Genomic DNA, 24558 nt, shown 5'->3' with positions numbered 1-24558 from the left:
CAGTATTTCCTGATGCTATGCTTAATCTTCATTGTTCTCTTTTTTCTTTCCCCCTCCGCCTTTTCTTCATTATAAAGGAGAGAGCCTTTTTTCTTTTTGAATGATTATTTCCAATGTATTTGTATTATGTAATTTCTTTTTTATTCTCTGTTTCTATTACAAAGTGTTATCTTTGTTATAGTTGAAAAGTCTAATAAATATAAAGTTAAAAAAAATGGTATGTGTTTTTAATCATTTGATTTTTTATTCATCAGCTTTTTTGAAATATTAGTATGTTTTTAGTATTATGTATTTATTTTATTTCTTGATTTTATAGTTTGATGTTTGAGGAATGGTGATGGTTTTGTTTTTTTTCATTGTTGCACTGCGCAGAGTGTCTGGCTTCTTGTGGTTTCCAGTTCAGTTTTTGTCTGCGTGTTTATATTTCTACTTAATGGTTGCTCTATTCTGTATTTGGTGAGGGTCTGTTTATGTGAGAGAGGTGAGGCATTTTCATAATAGGAAGTATATTAATGTATTTGGGCTTTCAAAGGGTCAAGTCCACACCTAACACACATCAGGAAAGGCCTAATACCACATGGGTTCCAACTGTCTTTTTTTGCAGGGATTTCTGGTTGGCATCATAGTAGTGCATGTAAATGTGATATTTTTACCTCAGAATACTGTACTTATGTATTTATATTTTACATGAAAATATCAAACTCATCTGTGTGCATAAATGTGTGTATGTGGGGGGGGGGGGGGGGGTGTCATTGTAAAAGGCTATAAGGTTTGCCTAGGGAACCTAATACCCTTGCACCAGCCATGGATTCAAGGGGCTGGTGGTGTTAGTTTTTAAAGTTTTTATCACTGAAGGGAGCTAGGTTTTTGTTTTTTTGGTGGTGCAGGGACAGAGAATGAATGCATGAACAGGAGAGCGGGGTGCAGAAGAGTAATTCTTCACTCAGGGCAGCAAAAAGGTTAGCACCACCCTGCTTCAACTGGCATTTTTACCTCCAGTAACCATTATAATTAAACTAAAAAATTTGTTCCAACCCTTCCAGTTGCTTAATTTTAAATCTTATTTAGCCAGTTTATCGTTTTGGATGCTAATACTTCAGGTGCTCTCTCTCTCAGCACTGCTTTTGCAGCATGCTATACTGTACTTAGCACATTTCTTTCTGTTCATTCGTTTTTAAGTACCTTTCCCATTTTTCAAGCAATCTTTATTATAACCTCTGGTCTTCCAGGCAAAAATACCTAAGCCCCATAAGGGGAAAAACATCTGATCCTGTACTTTCGTTAACTAGAAGAGGTCGAACCGAGGGGCAGTTCACACACGCACCACAGTGCAACCACACGGTCAGGCCGCGTTGAGCCTCCGCGCCTGCCCAGAAAGGAGGCGGAAGGCCGGGCGGGCAGAAAAGGGAGCACACGCTCAGCAGTTTGCAAGGGAAGGAAAGATGGATAGGTGGCCGGGCAGGGGAAACCGCTTAACCACCGGGAGGGACGAGCAGCGGTTGGTATTGCTCAGGAGCGGTTCTGGCGGCCCATGAGCGAGCGCGCGCGCGCACGCCGCCTGGGTCCCTGGGGAGATGCCTCGCGCGGGCTGGAGCGAGCTGCCGCAGGAGGCAGCCCAGTGTGTGTGTGTGTGTGTGTAGCACCGGGGCGGGCGCAGTGCGCACGCGCACGCCCCGCCAGCTGTTGCTTGTTGTTGTGGAGCCGCTCGGCTACGGCCGGTCCCCGGGGCTTGTAACGCGCGCGCGCTGGTGGTGGTAGAGCCAAACAGCCAAAGGAAAAAAACAAACAAACAAAAACGGGAGCCGCGCGTGGTGATGTGCTCGTGCTCCGCGAGCCTGCTATGGGGGCCTCGGCCTGGGAAGAAGAGGACGAGCTTTGCCGTCTGTGCCTAGCCCCTCGGTAGACAGATGGCGAGGAGTTCTGTAGGTGGGTGCCGCGTCTTCCTGCGGTCGCCTTGTCGGAGGAAGGGTGCAGACGCCGGCAGCCGGTTTTGGCCGCTCTGCGGGGCGGGGCGGACTAACGGGCATGGTGCGTGGGGGAGGCGCACGGCGTTTGCATGACTTTAGGCTGCTTGCTAGCTCTAGATGAATGTGGTGCTCTTTGACCTTTCTTATTATGCGATTGTCAGTGCACGCAGTTTCTGACTCTGACCCCTCTGTTTCCCAGCGACCGGGTTTTAGTAACTCGGGGGAGCTATAGGAGATGTTGAGATCAGACAAGAAGACATGAGCCTTTTCCAAGAGCGTTCGTTGGTTTATTTAGAAAAATAAAATAAAATAAAAGCGCCTATGACTTGGCCCTCTGCAGCTGCGTCATAAACGATTGTTTAATTTGGTGCTCGTAATGAGGAGGAAAAGTTGTGCCGGCGCTGGCCGTGGCGTGGTCCTGCCCTGCCAGGAGGACGAGTTGGGCGCGCGGCCAGGTGCGCGAGCTGATTGGCTGAGCATCTCCTGCTGTTTTCTAGCACAGCCTCCTCCTCCTTATCCCGACTCCTCCGCGAGATGCTGCCGAAACCACCCTTTAGAATTCGTCTACTGCCATGGCATTGTAGTTTGTATTTATTTAACTTCTCCGTAACTCGCTTTTCCACAAGCTCCAAGAAGTGAACAGATTGTTTTTTTTCGTCTTGTTTCCTTGTGGGAACAAAGGCTTTGTGTGTGTGTGTGTGGTTTTTTTTTTTCCTGTAAGCAAGGCTTTGCTTTTATCACGTACCAGATGTAGTAGTGAAAGGAAACGGGTTTTATTTTCTGATTGTTGGAGCCCAGTACCTTGGCCCTTGATGTTAGGGTTGCCAACGTTCAGCCATCAAATTTTTGAAGGAGATGCAGTTCAATATCTTCACTGATGGTGTTTACACACATGCAACTTTTGTTGCCATAAGAAAAACAAACGTAGAATATGATGGCATTATAAGGACTCATCTGGTCTGTCCAGTTTACTTCCTGCTACTGTGCTATAGACACCACTTAATTTCTGACTTTCCTCTCACTTTCTCGCAGTTAATAATCCTCTGTACTTGTCCCATGGCTCCAGGACCCTTGTCCCATGGCTCCAGGACCCATGGCTCCAGGACCCTTGTGTTCCCCTGCCCTACACAAGGGTCCTGGAGCCAATCCTTCTTCCTCCCACTGTGACACAGTCCAAGGGTCCTCGGACAGGGTTCTTTCCAAAGGGGGGAGAACTAAATCCATCAAGATATGTGCCAATAAATTCACTGGAAGTGCAGAGTGAGTGCCCCAAAATAAATCTTCACTGTCAGACGTTCTTAAATAGCAAAATGGCACTATTCACATCAATTCTTGGCACCAGATGGAATTTACAGTTCACAAATTATGTCTGTGCAACAGGCCGATTCAGTAAAACATGTGGGAGAGCCGGCACTCTGAGTTGAGCGCCCGCTCTCCCGACGTGTGCCCAGGCAATTCTGAGCGTCCGTTTTTGAACCCGCCGACCGGTGGGCAGATTTTTTTTTTTATTTTTTAATTTTTTGTTCCTCTGACTTAATATCGCTTTGATATTAAGTTGGAGGGTGTATAGAAAAGCAGTGCTTGGCCGCACATTTTACTTTTAGTATTAACTAATAGGCTCATCAATATGCATTTGCATGTGATGAGTGCTGTTAGTTTTGGGGGGCTATTTTGGGGGGCGTTTTCAATGCGCTATTACCCCTTACAGAATAAGGGGTAATAACAGCGTGTCTAAAATGCGTGGCCAAGCGCCCCGTTCTGTATCAGCTTGCAAGAGTCTCTCACCGTCCGTGGCCACCGTCCGTGGCCACAGACACTGGCAGTAGGTTCCCATCCTACTGCCAGTGTCTGTGGATTTAAAAAAAAAATCTCCAACAGGCTGTACAGTAAAGCATAAAAAATAGACTATTACTATATTTTTTAACAAGGTTCTCAATATATGTCAGATACAAGAATCCCTAATTTTATATCATAAAAAAAGAAGAAAAATAAAGACCAGAGGAATTATTTTAAATTCCTGCCGGGCTTTTGTATTTATTTATTTTTTAATACAATTGAATCAATCTAAAAATGACTCTATTTTTTTTGCGACTTGAAAACTCAGCTAAACAACTACTTTAGTACCCTCCAAATGCACTTATTTGCCAGAAAAACAAGCGCTCCAAACTTCTTCCATCGTGCTGCCTGAAATATAGGAGCCTCAGTTTGAAAGGGAAACCTCTGATGATATTTTATGCCAGCAGTTTGTAGAATTCCTGTGACCATCTTCATCTCTCTTCACTTCTGAAGAGTATAAGTGAATATATCCTGGTAAATTTCAAAAGTCCCCATTTATATGAGATCTAATATTTCTTGTAGCTACCAGTATTTCTTCTTTATCATCAGAATAATGAAGTCTTACTATTATATCCCTTGGTTTGCTTCTATCTTTATTTTGTTGGGCAACTGCTTTGTGTGCTCTTGTCGATTCTTATTTCTTTCTTTCTTTTTTTATGGCCTGGTGGTTTCTCCTTTCTCCTCCTTCCAGGGCAGATCCTGGTGCTGTAAACCTTCATTCTCTATATTCTGGTGATTTTTTTTTCCTTGTTTAATAGACTCTTCTTCACAAGGTTCTTATTTTGACCATTGCAGCAAGGATCCCGAGACCAGGAGCCAATATCGAGGGCTCTAAATCAGACGACCAGGTGTCTCCAGCCTTGACTCCCTTCCATTCCCCTTCCCAACAGGTGTTACAAACACTGCTGCCGAAGCATCCCCAGCCCAGCCTAGGGTGCAGAAGACCTGATCACCGGGCTGGCTCTTGAACTATATTTTTGATGTCTTTATCTTGTGCGCCTTCAGGGATACTACCTTTCAAATCTCCTTTCTTAGATGACAACTCTCAGACCAGAACGTGGGCATACATTTGCATGCATATGTTGGCCTGTGCCGAGGTACCTGGCCATTTTATAACATACGCGAGCAGGTTATAAAATAGCCTGTCCGTGCCGACATGTGTGCCAGATTTTAAGTGGGCACGCATCTGTTTATGCAAATCCTGCTTCTACCGTGTAAATCGGGGGATTTTAAAAGGAATATGTGCCCATGCCATTCCCAGTTTTATTAATTCACCAGTAAAGAGAGAGGTTTTCCAACCCCCCTGGTTTGCTAGCTAACTAACTATCCAATATCTGATATCCAATTAATTTTACCCACTGACGATACAATTGAGAAAACATTAAACTTAGCCAACATGTATCTAGATATCATCAAACAGCTACTAAACCAAATGGAATTAGTCATTTAATAAAGAGAAGACAGAATTCTTACATTTAGAGAGAAAAAATACGGAAATCAAATATAGTCCAATCACACTAAAAAACAATCAACAAATAAAACTTGCAGAAAAAGTACGGAATCTAGGAGTAATAATTGACCCCGAATTAAGCTTAAAACAACACATATCTCTAAAAGTAAGAGAAGGATACGCTAAACTCATGGTCCTCAGGAAACTTAAACCACTTCTGACAACGGCCAACTTTCGATCGGTACTACAAGCATTAATATTTGCGAGCACTGATTATTGTAATGTACTTCTACTAGGTCTTCCATACACCTCACTAAGACCATTGCAGGTTCTGCAAAACTCAGCCGCAAGAGGCTTAACTGGCAAAAGTAAAAGAGATCACATCACCGAAACACTGGCTGAACTACACTGGCTTCCCATTGAACAAAGAATTCAATACAAAACACTGTGCACCATACATAAGTTAATACATAACGAACATGCAGACTGGTTAAATACAGCCCTACGTGTACACATCCCTAACAGAAACCTAAGGTCAGCAAACAAAGCCATCCTAACCATTCCATCAGTCAAAACTGCAAGACTAACACAGGTACGAGAGAGAGCAATATCACTGGCAGGACCCATACTATGGAACTCCATGCCCCTAGACTTAAGACTACAAAGAGACAGCAAAACCTTTAGAAAAGGTTTAAAAACCTGGCTCTTTAAACAAGCTTTTCAGAAAGAGAAGGGAGAATAGAAACCAGGGACAGGCAAAGCACGATCAATAAAAACATCCACACACACTGCTGTATTCACTAAGTGTGTAGTCTTTAAAGGACAAGTCACAATTTTAAAGTTAATTCTGTAATAAAAACCGAGATAGAGACATGGACATGATTAATTACATTTAACATTATTGATCACTAACTATGTTACCGAACCTTATGGCACCCTTGTAAGTGTACGAATCACAGTGTCAGTAATTTTATGTGCCTTGATGTAAACCGTTGTGACGGTATCCTCCAAACGACGGTATAGAAAAGATTTAAATAAATAAAATAAATAACTGGGGGGAGTGAATGCTCCGACCCTTAAAACCCTGCAGATCTGCCTAGATTTCTTTTTTTTTTTTTTTAAACTTACACGGCATCCATAGCAGAAGTAAAGTTGTGTGGTGGGAGGACATCTGGGCACGTCGTGTTGTGTCAGTATTTACATGCACATCATATGTTCGTGTCCCGAAATGCCCATGCTCTGCCCAGACCATGGCCACCCTTTTTAAAAAATTTATGAGATGTGTGCTCTGCGGGAGATGCATGCTTATCTCAGCAGCTTGCGCGAGCCCTACGTCTTCATACATCCCCCTAATTTAGTGCCTGCGTTGGGCTTTTAAAATTCACCTCTTAGTTCTCAGCACAATCTCATTCCAAGTGATCGCCTTATTTCCCTTTTTCAGCAATGTTTAGTTTGGCAATTTGGGTCCATTTGACACTCTCTAGCATTTCTTCAGTATTGCTTTTCTGCCTCCGCTCCTGGCCTATCCAGGTCTTCAAAATTTCTTTTCTCGGTTCAATCAGTATGCCAGGTACATCTTTTCTCAGTTGGACAAATTCACCTTCGGATTTTCAAAAAAAAGTTCAGAGGTCGATATTCAAAGACATTTGTCCGGGCAACTTTTGAGTTACTTGGATAAATGCTGAGTTTTTGATTATTGACGGAACTTATCTGGCGGATTTTATCCAGACGAGTGAGAGGTGTTTTGGAGGCACATTTGGGCAAAGGTGAGTAGGCCGAATAAATACCTGGCTGACACTAATAATTTAAGTTAGCCAATAAGTTATTTGGCTAGAGTTAGCATTTAGGGAAGCATCAATTTTATACTTACCTAGCTTCCAAGCAATCTGTAGGGAGCTAAAGGGCTTTAAACTGTAGAGAAAGAGAGAGGAAATGTCCCAGGTTGCTTGTTTATGTCCCAGGCTGGTTTTTATGAGTTGGGAATTCTCCGTTGCTTATGAATAGCTTGGTCACAGTGAGGTTTGTGTGGTCGTCTGCAAAAGCCGATTAAAAAAAAAAAAGCCTATTTATACCACAAAATGTTGAATATTTTTTGTGTGCCACTAGTCCTGTACTGTTACATTGCACAGTTTTCTTGCTGTGAGGTATATGTGCCCAATTACAGACATATACAACTTTTAAATGTATAATTTTCAGCTCTGAAAAAAAACTGTCTTTCATATCATTTATTTATATTCTTCTTATGCATTAAAGACTTTTTTTTTTTTTTTTTTAAATCATGGACCATTTGCGGGAGAAATGTTTTATGGTGTCAGTCATGGCGGATCCAATCAAGGCTGAAGGTATTGCCGTGTACGGGCTGACCGGTGAACTTTTTCTTAAATCAGCGAGGTGGGAGAAAACCGGTACTGACCAGAGAGTTCTGTAATAGTAGGAAAGTTTATTGCAATGATTGCCAAACAAAAAAAAAAAAATCTAGGTCATGGTCAGTCTGTGTAATATAAACAAAGAGCAGATCAAATAAAAACACAGAGGAAGAAGAGAACATCATTGTCCTAAAAGAAGAGTACAATAGGGAACAGTGATTACATGAATGAATAAATTACCAGGGGGGGTTGTCAGGTGATAAAGTACCAAAGCAACAGACTGGCTAAGTTGTTTTCCTGTCAATAAGCAGGGCTAAATTAGCCATAGCATGTGGGTGACATCATCTCTCTCATAACTCATAGAGCTTTTGCTTTACTGAGCATGGGCAGGAATTCCCCCAGTGGGCATTGCCTTGTAAGTCCCCTTACTCTTTTTTTTTTTTGTCCATGCACTAGCACGAAAGTGTATCTCTTCTCTCTCTGGTTTTTTTTTTTTTTTGTTACATTTTTTCAAACCTTTATCGCCTCGCTGCTTCCAGCAGCCCCCAACAGCTCTTTTCTTTTCATCCAGTCGGACCGGTCCAGACGAATGGGTTATGCCCACCAACCAGTAGATGGAGACAGAGATCAACAGGTTTGCTGATGGCACCCCTTATAGGCATCCATGCTGAGCTCAGCCTGTCAGTATTCTCTGCCTCCAGCAGATGGTAGATGAGCATCCCGTGCTGTAAGAAGGCCTGGCTAGGTGAGGAGGAATTGTTAGTGGGCGGTTCCTGTGTTGAAAGACTAGCTTTCCCTCCTCCTCAGTTGAGCATAGCCCTGTGGAGGGTGTTGGGGAACCAGTCTGTTTCCTTGAGGCAGCTCCTGAGGTGATAGTTTGATACTTTCTCGCTTAGCTGCCAATTAGGGGCTAATGACCAGGTTCTGACGTGATCTGGTCTCTCTTTTTTTTTCCTCTTTTCTGTAATCTTCCACTCTAATCTTCCCCGCTTTTTCTTCCTGCAGCTATAACCAGAAAAAAAAAGCCTTAGGGGTCGATTTTTAAAGGAGCACGCCCACATGGATGTGGATATTTTATAACAAGCGTGCGTCGGCGCGCGCATGTTATAAAGAAAAACAAACAAACTATATCCACGCGCACAGACGTGCACGGATTTTAACATCTGTGCGCGCATGTGTGGGCGGATGGTCGCTTGCGAGGGGGTGTGTGGGGATTTTCAAAACCCATGCGTGGCGACGGGACTAGGCCTTCCCCAGTTCCCTCCCAGTCTGCTCCAATTAAGGAGCGGATTGGGACGGAACTTCCCTATACCCCTACCTAACCTTCCTACCCGTTCCCCTCTCCTCTCCTCTCCGACTCCTGAGCCCTTCCTAACTACTTACTTTTTTGTTGTTAGATTACTTACTGCTCCTCTGGAGCAGAGGTAATCTGCGTGTGCCGGCAGGCTGCCAGCGCACGCTTCCCTGGGACAGCAGCTAATGGCACTGACCTGACCCGCCCCTTTTTCAGGGCCCGGCACTTCTGCGCATAACGCATGGCAGGACCTGTTCTAAAATGCGCGCAAGGCCCAGCCACGCACATAACTCCCGCTTTTAACGTGCTTGGCCCTTTGAAAAGCGACCCGCTAGTGACCGCTAGTGTCCAGGAAAAGCTTTTTTTCTTTGTAAAAAAAAATAAAATCCAGTTGGAAGAAGCAGAACTTTTGGGAGAGCCAGCAGGACATTCAGGTGCCCGAAGGCCCCCACCAGAGGAGCAGTGAGTTTTGCTTGTCCCCCCCCCCCCCCCCCCCCACTGATTTCCAGCCACAGTGGTGCCTGTCGGTGGGTCAGTGTGTGAGGAAGCAAGCATGGCTGCTCCAGCAGATAGCAGGAAGAAAGGGTGTGCTTTGCAGTGCCTGTGGCCCGGCTGCAGTCAGGAGCAGTGGGAAAGGTTTGCCACATCTGGAGGAAGAGGGGAAAGCAATGGGGTGCTGAATTAGGATCCCATGGGGAAGGCTGTGTCAGTGGGAGTGTCGGTTTCCGCCGGGCAGGTGTGCACTGCTGTGGGAGCGGGGTGGCACTATGAGAGAGTACCAAAGCCTACATTGCTGTGTCCCTCGGCACAGGAAGATAGTGTGACAACTCCTGCTTTTGCTCTTCAAAAGACTATGCCTGGCTCTTTTGCTGTAGCAGCTTCCTTGGCTGGGAATTCCATGGCCAGGAAGTACCTTAAATGTATGCATAAGGCTTTTTGTATGGGACAGTATTCAGACTCGCAATCCGCCCCGGGCTTTTCCCCTCCCTTTAGAGTTAGTAAAAGGGAATAATAGAAGCAGAGAGAGGGAAAAAATGGATCTGGATGGGGATTCTATTCTGGATCAGAGGATTCCCTGATGATTTTAGAAGTTTCAAAGGAGCCAATAGCAGAGAGGAATTGGAAGAAGGGGAATCCCCTCCAGAAGTAGAGGAGAGTTCTTCCATAGCCCGTCTCTTTCCTAGAGAGGAACTCCCTGCCTTGATGGTGCAGGCTTTGGGTAGGGTAAATATTGCAGAAGAGAAAAAAAAGATGAGGCTTCTGCTTCGGCTGAGGAGTCTATCACGGTTGGTATAAGGAATCCTAAATCCTTTCCCTTCATAAGGTGGTTCAGGACTTAATTAATCTGTTAGCATGGATTTACACAAGAGATAATGGTGAGTCAGTTGATGTAGTGTATCTGGATTTTTAGATGGCGTTTGAAAAAGTCCCCCATGAGAGACTTCTGAAAAGATTAAAAAGTCACAAGATAGGAAGCACTGCCCTTTTGTGGATTGCATACTTCTTAAAAGGTAGGAAACGGAGAATTGGACTAAACGGTCAGTTTTCTCAGTGAGGAAGGGTAAACAGTGGAGTGCCTCAGGGACCTGTACTGAAAACTGTACTCTTTAATATATTTATAAATGACCCGGAAAAAGGAACAATGAGTGAGATGATCAAATTTGCAGATGACGCAAAATTATTCTGAGTTGTTAAATCACAAGCGGATTGTGAGAAATTGCAGGAGGACCTTGCAAGACTGGGAGACTGGGCATCCAAATTGCAGATTAAATTTAATGTGGACAATTGCAAAGTGATGCACATAGGCAACAGTAACCCATACTATAGTTACAACATGTTAGTTTCCGTATTAGGAGTTACTACTCAGAAAAAGGATCTGGGTGTCATTGTGGACAATACTTTGAAATTCTCAGCTCAGTGTGTGGAGGAGGTCAAAAAAGCATGCAGAATGTTAGGAATGATTAGGAAAGGAATAGAGAATAAAATGGAGCATGTCATAATACCTTTATATCGCTCTATGGTGAGAAGGACTATTGTCTGTAATTTTGGTTGCTGTATCACAAAGAAAGATGTAGCTGAATTGGAAAAAGTACATAGAAGGGTGACCAAAATGATAAAGGGGATGGAACAGTTTTTCTATGAGGAAAGGCTAAAGTGTTTGGTATTGTTCATCTTGAAGAATAGATGGCTGAAGGAGGATAGGATAAAGGTCTATAAAATTGTGAGTTGAATAGAACGGGTAAATGTGAATCAGTTTTTTACTCGTTCAAAAAAATACAAAGAGGAGGAGATGCTCCATGAAGTTATTATGTAGCACATTTAAAATAAATGAGAGAAAATTCTTTTTCGCCCATTGCACGAGTAAGCTCTAGAATTCATTGCCAGAGGGTGTAGAAAGGTGGTTAGCATAGCTGGGTTTGCAAAAGGTTTGGACAAGTTCCTGGAGGAGTAGTCCATAAACTATTATTAAACTGGTAGACTTGGGGAAAGTCACTACTTATCCCCTGGGCATTAGCCACCTGGCATCTCTGTACTGTTTGCCATCCTTCCAAGTGCTTGTGACCTGGATTGGCCACTGTTGGAAATAGAGTACTAGGCTTGATGGACTCTTGATCTAACCCAGTATGGTAAATCTCATGAGTGGATCTCACCCAAGGTGAAATTTTTTTTTTTTAAATTTATGCATTTTCCAAATACATTTCAAGAAATCACTTGAATTACAGTCGGAGACATAAGGAAATACAAGATAAAATAGGAAAAATTATAGAAAATAAAGAACAGTAATATTGTCTCTTATAATCTAAGTCTTCTATAGCAGGATCCAAGTCCACTACCACAGGAACATTTCTTCCAATTTTTATAGGAAAGGATCTAGCATATACAGGGAGCAAAATCAGTGCTCACAGTCTAAATTGCTAGAATCTTGCGCTCTATCAGGAAGAATAGGAGAAAAACTTAAAACAGCTGGTACGTTATCACTCAAGAAAGAGGAACGTTGTGAGGGTAGAAAAAAGAGATGTGAAACATTCTGTTATTTAATAATACATTTGCAGGAAAACTTAAGCAGGAAAAAAGCACCCATTTCTAATACACTGGCAAAAACTACCTCCTCTTTCTTTGAGTCAGTCTAGCCAAATCTGGATAGGCACAAACTTTGAGATCCAAAAAGCCTTCCACATGATGACGAAAAAAACATCCTTAATATCCATTCTCTATCAGATTCCAGGATAAAAGATACAATAAGGGCCGGATTTTAAAAGCTCTACGAGCGTAAATCGCCTTACGCGCGCCGGGCCTATTTTCAAAAGCCCCGGGACGCGTGTAAGTCCCGGGGCTTTACTAAAGGGGCGGTCCATGGACGGAGCCAGAGGCCTCCAACACAGTGGCCATTTGCCGCTGTGCTGGAGGATCGCGTGCCGGCAGGCTGCTGGCGCGTGCAACCTGCGCCTGCCTTTAGGCAGGCGCAAAAGGTATAAGGATTTGGCGGGGGTTAGAGTAGGGCTGGGGGGGAAGCTTAGGTTTGGGGGAATGGAAGTTCCCTCATAGGCTGCTCCAATTTCGATTTTGGAGCGGCCTGGGAAGGAACAGGGGAAGGCAGCACGTGCATGTTCTAAAATCGGGTGTACATGTGTATGCGCCGGGTAGCGCACGCACCTTTTAAAATCTACCCCTAAGTGTAACAGGCATTACCGATTCCTTCTGACTAGTTTCCAGTGTATTAGTAAGATCCAACTGAGGTGACTCAACAGTTGTAAGAACCCAAATCCCTTTAGGAGGGCCCTTTTTAAATGGTGGAATGTAATACACTGTTGAGACGAGGCAATGCTTGCTCATGAATCTTAAGAATTTCAATCAGATATTTCTTCCACATATTTTTGGGAGTAATTAAAGGATCTTTTGGAAAATTAATAAGATTAAGGTTCCTCTCCCGCACTTGATTCTCCAGTTGTTCCGGTCTGTTGGAAATAAACAGATTTTCCTTAATTATATTTTGTTGAATATCTGTTATGTTGCCAATATTCTTTTTCAGAGACTCACAGGAATTCTTATTCACACTAACACCATCTTCAACAGATTTCAAGCGATTATCCAAAATAACCAGTGAACTAACCAACGGACTCATTTGGTTAAATATATTATTGTTTAACGTCTGTATCTCATCCCAGATAGCGTCTAAGGTAATTAAAGCAGGTCTTACCAGCTCCATCTTCTGAATAGATGGTAAATCAGATTTCTCCTACCATTCAGCAAAAAGCAGCATTTCCAGCAAAGTCCCCAGCTTCACCAGAGGTTACAGGGAACGTAGGGAAGTTCCCCAATGAGCTCCCATCCTCAGACCGCAGACTGGCGTCTTCCCCCATCTTCGGCAGTGCTATTCTACGGGGCTGGTCTGAAGACCCTGCCTCAGCAGGGTTAGCTGGAGCTGTCCGTTCTTCCAGGGATAGTTTTTTCAAGCTCATGGAGAATGTCGAGTCCAGCTTCCTCCTGATCATTCTCCAGTGAGCCTACTCCCAGAGTTATGGCTCCCCCTCTTCACATTGGCTTACATCGGGCCCAGAACTTGAGTCACTCAGGGAGTGAGCAAAGCCTTTTGTTCTCTGGCCTACCGCTTCCTAGCGGCATGAGGCATTTCCAAAAGAAATTCACCCAAGTTGAATTTTAAAGGGGTCTGTGCCTTGCCTAATTGTACCCGTTAGTGCCTCAGAAGCAGGAGAAATTTAGATTTCCTAAGATGGATGCTCTAGTATATGCTGTTAGCAAGAGTAACATCCTCCCAGTGAGAGGGGCGTAACCTTAAAATTTGCACAGGATTGAAAAATTGAGTCAGTTTTCAAGCAGGCCAGTGAGGCTGCTAGTTTGGTGTTTCAAATTGCAGTTGCATTCTAGCACGATCTTGTTTCTCGTTGCAGCATGTCCAGAACAGATATCCAGGATTGTTGGTGAAATCCTGGACAAAGCTATTCAGTTAGCACCAGAGGTGGCTTATCTGAGTGATACCACCTTTGGTTCTGTATGAACCACTGCAAGGTGTATGGCTAGGAGATTACTGTGGTTGTGAAATTGGTCGGCAGATTCCATTTTTAAGACTAATGTGATAAAATTTCCCCCTTTAAAGGGAATCTTGTGTTTGGTGAGGATCTTGAGAAGATGGCCAGTGCCTGGGATGATTCTAAAGTGTCAAGATTTCCCGAGTCCTAGAAGTGTTTGTGGAACTCTCAGGTTCATAATAGATTAGTGACACCTGGAGATTCAAGCAAGGAGTCCTGATCTGTTAGCTCAGGGGTCAGGAACCTTTTTGGCTGAGAGAGCCATAAACGCCACATATTTTAAAATGTAATTCCATGAGAGCCATACAATATGTTTAAAACTAAATACAAGTAAATGTGTGCATTTTATGTAAGATCACACTTTTAAAGTACAATAAGTCTCTGAAAATATTACACCAGGCCTTAAGACACCAATACATCTCCTATTAGGAAAACGGACCAAGTCAGGCTGCTATAGAGTCCTACACAGAAACTACATGCCAGCAGAAAACCTCACCTGAATCACGTGCTGTCCCTCACCTAACATAGAATAAAGAGACCAAAACGCATAACAAGAAGCATGCAGACAAAAACTGAATTGGAAACTGCAACAAGCCAGAGTCTCTGTATGCAGTGTAACAAAGGAAAAAAGAAACATCATGTTACCTTGGCCGCGCGGGGCGCGGCGGCGCGGCGTGTGGGAAGGGCTGTCCGGGGTCCGGGGAGCCACGAGAAGGATTCAGCGGCATCGGCAGCGCGATCGGGTAAGGATCGCGGCGTTTCTCTCCAGCACACAAGCCAGCTTCTTCGCGCGACTAGGAGAGCCAATTCTCGCGCGATTCAAAGCTCTGGCCACGCCCCCTGACGTCAGACGCCGGCTGAGGCACCTCTGCGCGGGAAACTTGACTATTTAAAGGGAGCAGTTCCTCTGATTCACTGCTTCGGCCACGATTGTTCTCTGAGCTTTCGTCTGGGGATTTGCCTTGGTTTCTGCCTATTGATTGTTGCCTGACTCGGACTGTGTACTGGATTTTGTTGCCTGCTGCCTGCCTGTGGATTATCTGCTTCTGGTTCCTGATTGCCTGCCGCCTGCCCTGACTCGGACTGTGTACTGGATTTCGCTGCCTACTGCCTGCCTCTGGATTATCTGCTTCTGGTTCCTGATTGTCTGCCGCCTGCCCTGACTCGGACTGTGTACTGGATTTCGCTGCCTGCTGCCTGCCTTTGGATTATCTGCTTCTGGTTCCTGATTGTCTGCCGCCTGCCCTGACTCGGACTGTGTATTACCGGTGTCACCTCCAGGTAAGCGGTCTAGCCCGCGGTTCCACTACTATCTACGTGGTTAGCATAACAGTTGGCCGAAGCCATGGAACCCGTTGATCTGACCGCTCTGCAGGCCATTCCCGGGATGGCTAATAAGATCCAACAACAGCAGGGAGTCCTGGATCAAGTCACGGGGGTCCTGGATCGATTGGTGGCGCGTATGGATGCCTTAGCCCACCTGCCCTCGGGACCCGCTCCCAGCCCGGTGGTCACTCCTGCCCCCATCCGGGTGCCTCCTCCGCCTCGATTTAATGGAAATGCAGCTTTTATGTCGGGGTTTCATCAACCAGTGCCGGATGCATTTCTCGTTACAACCTGCGTCTTTTCCCAATGATAAAACGAAGACTACCTTCCTTCTGTCCTTACTAGAGGGTCCGGCACTTGCGTGGGCTTCTCCCTTGTGGGAACGAGATGATCCTCTCCTCAATTCACTGGACCGGTTCCTCAAAGAATTCCGTCTGATTTTTGATGAACCAGGACGTTCATCTTCCGCAGCGAATGAATTGCTTCAAATACGACAAGGCTCAAGAACTGTGGGTGAATATGCCATCCAATTTCGCACCTTAGCAGCCGAACTGGCCTGGGGAGAGGAGAGTCTCACGGCCATCTTCCGACAAGGCCTTGCAGAACATATCAAGGATCAATTGGCTGGTCGGGATCCTCCGGAGACCTTAGAGGGCTTGATAAGGTTGGCCATCCGTTTAGACTTACGTGTTCAAGAACGAAACCGAGAGCGAGCGGCCACTCGCAGAAATTTCCGTTTGGCACCTACATTTCAGCAACCACTGGTCGTACCTCAAACGACTCAGGCATCGGGGAGCACGGAAGAACCCATGCAAATTGATAGGTTTCGCCTAACTCCTGAGGAGCGGAATCGTAGACGGGCAAAGAATCTCTGTTTATACTGCGCTGGAGCTGGGCATTTCCTCAATAAATGCCCCAACAAGTCGGGAAACTTCCGGACCTAGGTCGGGTGGGAGAGGCCTCCCTGGGTTCCACCATTTCCTCTCCTCAATTATTACTACCTACGACCATTTGCCTGAATGGCGAGTCACTGCACTTCCAAGCCTTCATAGACTCAGGAGCAGCGGGAAACTTCATTCAGGAAGACTTAGTGCAGAAATATCGGATTCCGGTGGAACCATTACCTACTCCTCTGTCTGTAACCTCGGTTTCCGGGCAACCGGTGGGAATGCATATTGCCTACATAACCAAGCCCGTATTGCTCCGAACCGGTATTCTTCATCAAGAGAACATTCAGCTATTCGTGCTTCCTACATCGGTGAATCAAATAATACTGGGATTACCGTGGTTACGGATTCATCAGCCGCACTTAGATTGGGCTTCCCTACAGCTCGCAGCATGGAGCCCCTTCTGTTTCCAACATTGCCTGAAGAATCTTCCGGTCATCTCCTTACATACCACGCAACTCTCCAGTGGAATTCCGTCTCCCTATAAGGACTTCCAGGATGTTTTCAATAAGCAAGGTGCAGAGTCTTTGCCGCCCCATCGAAAGTATGACTGTGCCATTGACATTCTCCCTGGGCAGACCCCACCTAAGGGACGAATCTACACTCTATCGGAACCTGAGTCCACCGCATTACGTCAATATATCTCTGAGAATTTAGAGCGTGGATTTATCCGACCCTCTACTTCCCCGGCAGGGGCTGGATTTTTTTTTGTTAAGAAAAAGGATGGGTCCCTAAGACCTTGTATTGACTATCGGGGTCTTAATTCTATCACCAGGAAGAACAAGTATCCCATTCCTCTCATTTCGGAATTATTTGACCGGATAAAAGGGGCCCAAATTTTCTCCAAGTTGGACTTGCGGGGGGCTTACAATTTGATTAGAATTCGGGAGGGGGATGAGTGGAAAACCGCGTTCAATACCCACGATGGTCATTATGAGTATCGAGTAATGCCCTTCGGGCTTTGCAATGCTCCCGCGGTATTTCAAGACATGATAAATGACGTCTTTCGTGACATCCTCTATTCCCACGTCATTGTCTATTTGGACGACATATTGATTTTTTCTCCCTCCTTGTCCCAGCATGTGCGTCATGTTCGACAAGTTTTGCAACGCCTCCGGGAGCATAAATTGTTCGCCAAACTAGAGAAGTGTGTTTTTCACCAGCAACGCTTACCTTTCCTCGGCTATATTGTTTCTAACAAAGGTTTATCCATGGACCCTGACAAACTTAATGCCATCCTCAACTGGCCCCGGCCGGTGGGGTTGAGAGCCTTACAGAGATTTTTGGGGTTCTCTAACTACTATAGACAGTTTATTCCTCATTTTTCCTCATTAGTGGCGCCCCTCACTGCCCTCACTAAGAAGGGGGCTTCTATACAGCACTGGCCAGAGGAGGCGGTACTTGCCTTTCATCAGTTGAAGACAGAATTCACCAATGATTTATGCCTCCGCCACCCTGATCCTGCAAAACCTTTTACTCTCGAAGTTGACGCCTCGGCAGTGGGCGTAGGGGCGGTTCTTCTCCAAAGATCAGCGGAGGGTCAATGGGTAACATGTGCATTCTTTTCTAAAAAATTTACTCCGGCAGAGCGGAATTATACCATTGGAGACCGAGAACTTTTGGCCATAAAATTGGCCTTTGAGGAGTGGCGACACCTTTTGGAGGGGGCTCGCCATGTCGTCACGGTCTATACGGATCATAAGAATCTTGAATATTTGGCGACTGCCCAGCGTTTGAATCCGCGTCAAGCCCGGTGGGCGCTTTTCTTCAGCAGGTTTCATTTTCTCGTCCGCTTCCGTCCAGCACAAAAGAATGTTCGAGCGGACGCCCTCTCTCGTAGTTTTGACATCATTGATGCTCCGGATCCTCCCCGCTTCCTCATCGATCCCGCTCAAATTCAGTTGGCTGCCACCTTCACTGTGCCGATAGGGAAGACCGTTGTTCCCAAACGGTTGCGCCTAAAGGTTCTTCGGTGGTCTCACTCTGATCACCTGGCAGGCCATCCGGGAGTCGCTCGCACCAAGGAACTTCTCTCTCGCCATTATTGGTGGCCCAAGTGGGAAAGGGATGTCAAGGATTTTGTAGATTCCTGCTCTGTCTGTGCAGCTCAGAAGACGCCACGCCGGAGACCTTTTGGCTTGCTGCACCCGCTTCCTCTTCCCACGTCTCCATGGACACACATTGCCACCGACTTTATGACTGATCTTCCGTCCTCCGGTGGTAATACTGTCATCTGGGTAGTGGTGGATCGTTTCTCCCGCATGGCACATTTCATTCCTCTTCCTGGTTTACCCTCGGCCCCGGAACTGGCACGGCTGTTTTTGCACCACATCTTTCAACTCCATGGCCTTCCTCTTAGTATTGTTTCAGATCGGGGGGTACAGTTTACAGCGCAGTTTTGGACTAACCTTTGTAAACTTCTACGGGTGAAACTTGATTTTTCCTCTGCCTATCACCCCCAGTCCAACGGTCTTACTGAGCGGACCAATCAATCGGTGAAGGCGTTTCTTCGAGCGTATGTTAACCAACGCCAGGATGACTGGGCTTCTCTGCTGGTATGGGCTGAGATCTCCCATAATAATCATGTTCACCAGGCTACCGGCAGCTCCCCCTTTTTTCTGGTATATGGTAGGCATCCACACTTTCCCCTGCCTGTTCGCACTTTCTCCAACTGCCCTGCGGTCAACGCCACGGCTACCTCCATGTCTCGTCTCTGGTCCGCCACACATGCCTTATTGGCCAAACACACTGCGGACATGAAGCGGATGGCAGATAAGAAGCGGCTTCCAGCCCCTGATCTCCATTGTGGGGATCTCGTTTGGTTGAGCACTCGCCACCTTCGCTTACGTCTCCCATCTGCCAAGTTTGCGCCCCGTTTCATTGGGCCTTTTCCCATTCAACGACGGATCAACCCGGTTACCTATGGGCTTTGCCTGCCGCCATCTCTGCGTATTCACAACGCATTCCATATCTCCTTACTGAAGCCTGCTATCTTGTCCTGGCCTCAGCGGCGACGGAGGACCGTCGTACCTATTCTTCCAGATGACGGTCTGTACGAAGTGCAGGAGATTCTAGATTCCAGACGTGTGAGGGGGCGGCTTCAATACCTTATTTCTTGGAAACACTTTGGCCCGGCGGACAATACCTGGGAGCCTTCTTCCAATATACGGGCTCCCCGTTTGCTTCAGGCTTTTCATCGTCGTTATCCCTCCAAGCCTGGGCCTCGTGGAGGGGGGCGGGGACCTTGCGGAGGGGGTACTGTTACCTTGGCCGCGCGGGGCGCGGCGGCGCGGCGTGTGGGAAGGGCTGTCCGGGGTCCGGGGAGCCACGAGAAGGATTCAGCGGCATCGGCAGCGCGATCGGGTAAGGATCGCGGCGTTTCTCTCCAGCACACAAGCCAGCTTCTTCGCGCGACTAGGAGAGCCAATTCTCGCGCGATTCAAAGCTCTGGCCACGCCCCCTGACGTCAGACGCCGGCTGAGGCACCTCTGCGCGGGAAACTTGACTATTTAAAGGGAGCAGTTCCTCTGATTCACTGCTTCGGCCACGATTGTTCTCTGAGCTTTCGTCTGGGGATTTGCCTTGGTTTCTGCCTATTGATTGTTGCCTGACTCGGACTGTGTACTGGATTTTGTTGCCTGCTGCCTGCCTGTGGATTATCTGCTTCTGGTTCCTGATTGCCTGCCGCCTGCCCTGACTCGGACTGTGTACTGGATTTCGCTGCCTACTGCCTGCCTCTGGATTATCTGCTTCTGGTTCCTGATTGTCTGCCGCCTGCCCTGACTCGGACTGTGTACTGGATTTCGCTGCCTGCTGCCTGCCTTTGGATTATCTGCTTCTGGTTCCTGATTGTCTGCCGCTTGCCCTGACTCGGACTGTGTATTACCGGTGTCACCTCCAGGTAAGCGGTCTAGCCCGCGGTTCCACTACTATCTACGTGGTTAGCATAACACATCACACATCCTTATAAAACAAATCAAGAAATATAAAATCATCAGCAGTAAAACTGTACTAACAAAAAGAACATATTTCGAAACAGCTGATGAGTGGAATATCCAATAATTAAAAACTCATATAAAACATTTCCAGATACCAACAAAATATTTCAAAATAGCAGACACAAAGATCCAGTAATGAAAAATAATAAGGATACAAACATTTTTTTGCTCTGCATACCTGGGAACGTTTGATATCCAGGTGTCCTGAGATTGTTCTGAATTAGCAGGAGGTGGGGTGGTTTGCTTGGAACTTTCTCCTCTCTGTCACATACCAGCGCTCTCTCTCACACTGGCTCTCAATGACACACCTATACACACATGCTCTCAGTCACTCACATATACAAATGTTTTTTCTCTCTCACTTATATAGGCTCTTAATTACACATTTACACACATGCTGTCTATCTTTTCACGCTTACACACACACAGGCTTTCAATCACATAAATACATGCTGTCTTTTTCTCTCACACACAGACTCTCATTCACATGCTTACAAACATGTCCTCTCTTTCTCTCATTTACACACAGGCTCTCAATCACATACTCACATGCTCCCTCAGCTAAATCAGCTCTCAATCACACACAGACACACATGGTCTCTCTCTCTCATTTAAACACAGGCTCTCAATCACATACTCACATGCTCCATCACCTAAACCAGCTGTCAATCAGACACAGACACACATGATCTCTCTCTTACTTATATACACACAGGCTCTTAATCATACATACACATGATCTTTCTCACACATAAAGGATCTCAATCATACACACATACTCTTTCAAACAAACAGGTTTTCAATTACAAACTTCCACATACAGGTTCCCAATGGTAAACTTACATTCATGCTCTCTCTCTCACAGGCAGGATCTCAATCACAGACATACTCTCTTTCACATATACAGGCTCTCAATCATTCACATACATGCAATCTCTCACTCACACACACAGGATCTCAAACACACATGCTTGCTCGCTCATTCACTCTCTCTCTCCCCCCCCCCCCTCCCCCCGGGAACTCGCGGCAGCAGCAGCCACCTCCCAACGCTAACCTCCTTCATTTTCTGCCCTCGCGGAGGCGAAGGCGGAGTCCCATCGGCCGCGGTTGAAGATTTTCATTTTCCTCCGAGCCGCGCTGCAGTCGTCTTCCCGTCGGACACTAGCGTGCCTGCGCGGGTCTTCCCGCGCAGGCACCCGATGCTCTCCACTTCCTCTTCCGGGCCGCGGGAAGAAGAGAGCACCGGCGTGCTCTCTTCTTCCCGCGGCCCGGAAGAGGAAGTGGAGAGCATCGGGTGCCTGCGCGGGAAGACCCGCGCAGGCACCCGATGACTCCAGCGCTGGCACCCGGCTGACACCCGATGACTCCCGCGCAGGCACCCGGATGACTCCAGTCGGCGTGCTCTCTTCTCCTCCCCCCCGCGGCCCGGAAGAGGAAGTGGTGAGCATCGGGTGCCTGCGCGGCAGAAGAGACCACGCTAGTGTGGTCTCTTCTTCCCGCGCAGGCACCCGATGCTCTCCACTTCCTCTTCCGGGCCACGGGGGGGAGGAGAAGAGAGCACGCCGGTGCCGCTGACTCCAGCTGTCCTGCCGCGTTCCGCCCGGGCTGACAGCATTTTAAGCCCGGGCGGCGGAGGACCGGGGAGCAGCTGGGTCAGCGGGGAACCGCGAAGTATGGCGACACTTGTCTGCGAGCCAGATGCAGCCCTCAAAAGAGCCATATCTGGCTCGCGAGCCATGGGTTCCCGACCCCTGTGTTAGATGGTTTCAGTCCTTTTGAGCTACCAAATAGCATGGTAATGATGGAGCCTCAGGTCTGTCTGTAGTTCCCAATGAGTTTTTGGGAACCAAATCTCTGATTCAGGAGATAGGAAGCCACCTTTTGTGGTTTTATCCGAGATGGGTCCAAATAATTTCAGATCTGTGGGTTTTAGACATAATCCGATAAGTTTGTGCTCTGAAAATTTCCTGTCTTATTTCTGATGCTTTTATTTATTTTATTTATTTAAAGGCTTTTATATACCGAAGATCATGTACTAGTACATATCGCTTCGGTTTACAGATAACCAGAATTGGAATTACAATAAACATGGTGTACATTGAACAATAAATAGTAAGCAAACAATAAACAAGGTATACATTGAACTTTATGCTTTTCTTATCACTCCACCAGGAAGAGGAATGCAGTAAGTTCGACTGGAGCATTTGCTTAGCATTCAGGTAGTTATACCAGTAACGAGACTTCAGGGGTTCCTTGGTGGTTTCCAAGAAGGATGGGTATTTTCCGTCCCATTCTGGACTTGAAGCATGTCAGTGAGTTTCACAGGGTTTCCCATTTCTGAATGGGAAAATAAGTTATTCATAGTTGAAGTGAGGCGGGGGAAGTCCTGATTTCCTTAGATCTTACAGAGGTATATCTTCACAATCCAATAAGGGAGAATCATCAGAAATTTATTTGTTTTGCGGTGTTAGGTGGCCATTTCCAGTTCTAAGCCCTACCTTTTGGGCTGTCAATAACTCTGCAAATCCTTTCAAAGGTAATGATAGTAGTGGCAGCAGCTCTGCAAAGGCTGGAATCTTGATGATTGGCTCATAAAAGCAAAATCGGAACAGGAGAGCATTGTGGCTAAAAAAAAAAAAAAAGGATGGTAAAGTTGTTGCAGGAGTTGGGTTGGATGATAAATTTCTCCAGGAGCAGTTTGTTGCCTTCTCTAAATCTAGAGTATCTAGGTGTTCTATTTGACACAAGCATAGGTTGGGTTTAGTTAATATAACTAAGGCTTCACAAATTGTAGCAGCAAGTAAACCCCTGTTGTCCATAAGGAATCCAATGGTATGGAATTATCCGCAACTTCTGGGTACATGGCTGCTGCATTGGATCTAGCATCCAGGATGAGGCTGCAAATGAGACCCCTTCAGAGAACTCTGTTGTCCAGGTGAGATCCTTAGCCTCAGTATTATTATAGAAGTTTGCCAAGTCTAGACAGACAAGATCAGCTTGGCATTTTGGATGATATGTAACAGTTTGGAGAAGAGAACAGATCTCGAGTCTCCAGCCTGGGTGGTGGTGATATTAGATGCCAGTCTCTTGGGTTGGGGAGTTCATTGTCTAGATCAGGTTGCTCAAGATCTTTGGTTGGCAGAGGAAGTGAAGTGGTCCATCAATCACCTGGAAAACAGGTCAATTTGATTAGCTCTTCAGAGTTTTCTATCTCTCCTCGGACCAGGCGATCAGGTGTGTAGCAAAATCAACTGCAAAGGACCATATAAAACAAACCAGAAAAAACAATTTAAACAGGAAAAGTTTAATAATTCCAAAATGCCATATCTTTATTTATCATTTCAGTGTCAATAAAGATTTTGCATTTTGGAATTATTGAACTTTTCCTGTTTAAATTGTTTATTCTGGTTTGTTTTACATGGACCTTTGCAATTGATTTTGCTACACACCTGTTGAATAATGTCCAACAATGCCATGGCAGTAGTTTATGTAAATCACCAAGGGGGGGGGGGGGTGTCACCAAGAGCCCTCAGGTTTTGGAGGTGATGGAGTTAGTGATATGATGGACGGAAAAGAATCTGAAGATGATTTTGGTCACTCACATAGCTTGAGTGGAGAATGTTCAGGCAGACTTTCTCAGCCAAAATTTAGTAGATCCTTGTGAATGGACTTTGTCCTAGGTGGCATTCAATCTAATAGTGAAAAACTGGGGTCTTCCAATGATGGATTTGATGGTGATCAACAAAAATGTGAAGGTGTCGCACTTTTATAGCTGGAGAAAGCAGGAAAGGTCATGTGGACTGGATGCCTTGATTGGCCACTGGTGGGCTGAATCCTTTGTGGAATTGCTAGTTATCTGGGTTTGGTGATTCTGATGGCTCCGGATTGGCCAAGATGCCCTTGGTATGTGGACCTTGTCAGATTATTAGACGGAAAACCTTTGCGATTTTCTCAATGCAAGGTCCTACACAAAGATCTGGGTCATATCTGTCTTATGTCCTGGCCCTTGAGAGGGCTGACTAATAAAAAAAAAAAAATGGTTACTGTCTTAAAGTGGAAAACACTATTGTTAAGGCTAGGAAATTCTCTACCTCTTTGGCTTATATTTGGAGGATTTTTGAACACTGGTGCTCCATTAAGTATATACTTTCCAGGAGCACATTTGTGCCTTCTATTCTGGATTTCGTGCATGATGGTCTCTTCAGAGGTTTAGCGCTCAATTTGTTAAAAGTGCAGGTTTTGGCTATTGTGTACTATGCAGGCTGGGTTTTAGGAAAACCTTTATCTTTTCATCCAGAGCTGTCTTGTTTCTTGAAGGGAGTCGAG

General features: G+C 45.9%; 1 protein-coding gene across 1 annotated transcript in view; it reads left to right on the top strand.

Annotated features, from left to right (window-relative positions):
* The first annotated feature begins 1665 nt into the window (after positions 1-1665).
* LOC115088351 (nuclear receptor coactivator 7-like) overlaps positions 1666-24558 on the top strand; it is a 236081-nt gene continuing 213188 nt past the window's right edge. Inside the window, exon 1 of the mRNA XM_029596530.1 lies at positions 1666-1926. The gene's annotated coding sequence lies outside the window, so the exon portion shown is untranslated. The remainder of the gene's footprint in view (positions 1927-24558) is intronic.

Source organism: Rhinatrema bivittatum, chromosome 3 (assembly GCF_901001135.1).
Source record: "Rhinatrema bivittatum chromosome 3, aRhiBiv1.1, whole genome shotgun sequence".
Lineage (NCBI taxonomy): Eukaryota > Metazoa > Chordata > Amphibia > Gymnophiona > Rhinatrematidae > Rhinatrema > Rhinatrema bivittatum.
This window is presented reverse-complemented; position numbering and strand designations above follow the sequence as displayed.